This window comes from Bombina bombina, chromosome 2 (assembly GCF_027579735.1).
Source record: "Bombina bombina isolate aBomBom1 chromosome 2, aBomBom1.pri, whole genome shotgun sequence".
NCBI classification, from domain to species: domain Eukaryota; kingdom Metazoa; phylum Chordata; class Amphibia; order Anura; family Bombinatoridae; genus Bombina; species Bombina bombina.
The window spans coordinates 424,697,381-424,702,275 of record NC_069500.1 but is presented as its reverse complement, the minus strand read 5'-3'; positions in this window follow the sequence as shown (position 1 = coordinate 424,702,275).

Below are 4,895 nucleotides of genomic sequence, written 5' to 3'. Positions count from 1 at the left end.
TATATATATATATATATATATATATATATATATATATATATATATATATACACACACACACACACATACATATGCTCTACAAATACCTGATAATAATAATAATAATACATATAGATAGATGATAGATAGATAAATAGATAGATAGATATAGTGTGTTATTTAAATATAATTAATTCATAATGTAATATTGTTATTATTATTGAATGGGTTCACATATTATTTGTCTGCCTAATTTGATGCTGTGATGTAAAAATAACCATATGCCCAGAATGTGTTCCAGAGACTGGGTAGGTGTAAAAACATGGTGCTGTAATCTGTATAATAAGTTATGGATAAATCTAAATTATACTATTACTATCAAATGGGTGTGTTTTGATTGCAGAAATTAGTGGGGGCAGAGCAGTTGAACAGTAGGTCGTCAATACTCCAGTAACCTGCTTGCTTGCTCTGCTGCAAAGTGTCCCTGGAATTTTTTTTGAAATGTTGGCAACTATGACAAGGCATTACAAACAAACATGGACCTGTGTCTGCAGATATAGCTGAACAAAATAATGTTTTTTCCTTTGTAATTAGGTGACTCTCTTAACTACAGAAATGCAGTCAGCCTTACACCTGTCAACGAGCAGATGCTCTGTAAAGATTTTATTTCGAAATGTTTACACGATATAGCCATTATATATATATATATTAATTTTTTTTTTTTAAAAAAAGAATTAAGTGTCCTTCCATTCATGTGATGTAACTGAAAAAAGTATTGTTGTCCCCCACCCCCAATATAAGCAAATTAAAGTCGTGTAAAACAGCTTCATTTGAAAAACAAATATATTAATATTTAAAGGCCATAAATCACAATTAAGATTATTTTTGTGCATTCCTATTATTTATTGAAGCAAATGGGTTATGTGTATGTACCAGAGACAAAGTGGAAAGCTGGTTTTATTATGGATTAAAAGCACATAGCTCAAGTTTGTCACTTATTTTCATGTCTTTACTCTTTTATTGTAATTATATTGAAACCTTGAGATATACTAGAATTTCACTTTGTTAGCAAAATATGTAGGGTTTTGCAAAGTTTGAGCAGTCCAGGAATAAACCACTTGAAACCCTGGGTGAGTATGATCATTTTAAAGGAACATAAAGCCCCCAAAAATTCTTTCATGATTCAGTTAGAGTATAACATTTAAAAAAAAAATCCCAGTGTATTCCTCTTATCAAATGTACTTTGTTTTCTTGGTATCCTATGTTGAAAAGCAGGTAGTAAGGTGTAAGAGCGTGCATGTGACTGGAGCTACAGTATATATGGCAGCAGTTTTATAACTGTTATAAATATTTTATTATTATTATCAGGTATTTGTAGAGCGCCAACAGATTCCGCAGCGCTATAAGCATAGGCGGTATACAAGATAACATTTATAGGGATCAAATGGGTAGAGGGCCCTGCTGAGAGTTGCACTGTTGTAATTGGCTCTTATTAAGGTGATCTGCAAACAGCTGGGCTCATAGGCTTACATTCTAAGGGGTTAAAGGGGAAAGCAATGGAGTTAGGAAAGGTTAGAGTAGGCATAGTTGCCAACATTTCAAAAAAAATTCCAGGGACACTTTGCAGCAGAGCAAGCAAGCGGGTTACTGGAGTATTGACGACCTACTGTTCAATATGCAAACAAAAGAGAACCATGAGAACAAAGTAGATTTGATAATAGAAATAAATTGAAAGTTTTTTTTTTTAAATTGTATGCTCTAAATCACAAAATTAAAAAAAAATGGGTTTCATGTCCCTTCAACTCATTTGACTTGGGCTAATTAGATCTAGTTGTAAACAAAGTGTGCTCTGTACTAAGCAATCACTGTGTACCATTCAGCCAAGTCATAAAAATTGCATTAATTAAATACACAATTTTAGAGCCAGCCTGTTTAGGAAGAAGTAGAATATGTACAGTTTCCAACAACATTAGTAGGTAGGTTTGTCCTGGAGACTTTGAAAGTGAACAAATTATTGGCTGATGTTGCAGCAGAGCAAGATAAGACATCAAAGCTTCATTTCCCATCCCTTGGATAAATGATTTTACTTTGTACTTTGCTTTTAACGGAGCAAAATGTAAAATATAAATGAAGACCTACATATGAAATATATACACATTGTTTACTTTGAAGGAACAGAATAGTGTAACACAAATTATTTTGCCAATAGCACATTCTCCATACCCCTGGTGCACATCAATGAACTTATGGAAAATAAGTATTTGGTCAATATCAAAAGTTCATCTCAATACTTTGTTATATATCTTTTGTTTGCAATGACAGAGGTCAAACGTTATCTGTAAGTCTTCACAAGGTTGTCACACACTGTTGCTGGTATGTTGGCCCATTCCTGCATGCAGATCTCCTCTAGAGCAGTGATGAGAGCAGTGATGTTTTGAGGCTGTCGCTGGGCAACACGGACTTTCAACTCCCTCCAAAGGTTTTCTATGGGGTTGAGATCTGGAGACTGGCTAGGCCACTCCAGGACCTTGAAATGCTTCTTACGAAGCCACTCCTTTGTTGCCTGGGCGGTGTGTTTGGGATCATTGTCATGCTGAGAGACCCAGCCACGTTTCATCTTCAATGCCCTTGCTGATGGAAGGAGGTTTGCACTCAAAATCTCACGATACATGGCCCCATTCATTCTTTCATGTACACGGATCAGTCGTCCTGTTCCCTTTGCAGAGAAACAGCCCCAAAGGATGATGTTGCCACCCCCATGCTTCAGAGTAGGTATGGTGTTTTTTGGTTGCAACTCAGCATTCTCTCTCCTCCAAACATGCGTTTTGTTTCTACCAAACAGTTCTACTTTGGTTTCATCTGACCATATGACATTCTCCCAATCCACTTCTGGATCATCCAAATGCTCTCTAGCATACTTCAGACGGGCCCGGACATGTACTGGCTTAAGCAGGGGGACACGTCTGGCACTGCAGGATCTGAGTCCCTGGTGGCGTAGTGTGTTACTGATGGTAGCCTTTGTTACGTTGGTCTCAGCTCTCTGCAGGTCATTCGCTAGGTCCCCCGTGTGGTTCTTGGATGTTTGCTCACCGTTCTTGTGATAATTTTGACCCCACTGGGTGAGATCTTGCATGGAGCCCCAGATCGAGGGAGATTATTAGTGGTCTTGTATGTCTTCCATTTTCTAATTATTGCTCCCACAGTTGATTTCTTCACACCAAGCTGCTTGCCTATTGCAGATTCAGTCTTCCCAGCCTGGTGCAGGTCTACAATTTTGTTTTTGGTGACAGCTCTTTGGTCTTAACCATAGTGGAGTTTGGAGTGTGACTGTTTGAGGTTGTGGACAGATGTCTTTTATACTGATAACAAGTTAAAACAGGTGCCATTAATACAGGTAATGAGTGGAGGACAGAAGAGCCTCTTAAAGAAGAAGATACAGGTCTGTGAGAGCCAGAAATCTTGCTTGTTTGTAGGTGACCAAATACTTATTTTCCACCATAATATGCAAATAAATTATTTCCAAATCAGACAATGTGATTGTCTGGATTTGTTTTCCACATTTTGTCTCTCATAGTTGAGGTATACCTATGATGACCCACTATATATATATATATATATATATATATATATATATATATATATATATATATATATATATATATATATATATATATGTGTGTGTGTGTGTGTGTGTGTTCATTTTGAACCTCTTCAAATGTACGCAAACATTTTAATCATTTTGCCAAAAGTTGCAAAACTGTTTTTTTTTTTGTCATCCACACAGCTCAAAATAATTAGCTGGAACTTTACATGCAGAGCAGACACTCTGCTCATCACCAAACACGGAGAGAAGCCTACAAGGAAGGTATATGGAGTTAGACAATGTCCAACAGTTAGTGATTAGCAATGGCCACAAAAGTATTTTACTACCAATTCCCTTGCTTGTTTGGAATACTGATGTTCAAATAAACTAACCAAAAATCTGACATGGGCTTTTGTTTTGGATTACATTACAGGAAGAGAGATCCAATGGAAAAAAGGGCATCCTAGGTGAAAAATGTTTAGAAGCTCTGCTCTAGTGTCTCCCTTACTCAATTTACACAAGTCCTTGAATTTTTATTCAGCTTACTCTTCAATACAATCACGTTGAATGTAACTCGACAAGCAAATTAAACCTTCATGATTCAGATACGGCATGCAATTTTAAACAAATTACTTTCCAATTTACTTTTATCATCAAATTTGCTTTGTTCTCTTGGTATTCTTTGTTGAAAGCTAAACCTAAGTAGGCTCATATACCAATTTCTAAGCCCTGGAAGGCCACCTGTTATCTCAGTGCATCTTGACAGTTTTCCACAGCTAAACAGTGCTAGCTCATGTGTGCCATATAGATAACGTGCTCACTCCTGAGGACTTAGTTATAAGTCAGTACTGATTGGCTAAAATGCAAGTCTGTCAAAAGAACTGAAATTAATCTGAAGAGGCTTAGATACAAGGTAATCACAGAGGTAAAAAGTATATTAATATAACCGTGTTGGTTATGCAAAACTGGGAAATGGGAAATAAAGGAATTATATATATTTTTAAACAATACAAATTCAGGAGTAGACTGTCCCTTTAAGTAAGCAGAAAAGCAAATGGTGACTTCCGGTTGGGTGGAGCTGGCGTTCGTGTATGCCCGTTTGTGATCTTTGCTGAAGAGCTCTAGGCTATTCTTTCCACCTCGTACGTATCCTGCCGTTGCTGCCTGGGAGCCCCCCCCCCATGCAGTAGTCCAGACGCTGGACTTTGGCTTGCAAGGTTATGAAGCGGAAGCTCATCAAGGCTGTATATGTTCTGTCGGCTAGAGCCGCCTTCTTACTTGTCCTGAAATTTGCTTGGATTCCATCTGAAGTGGACCGCATACCGGCGCATGC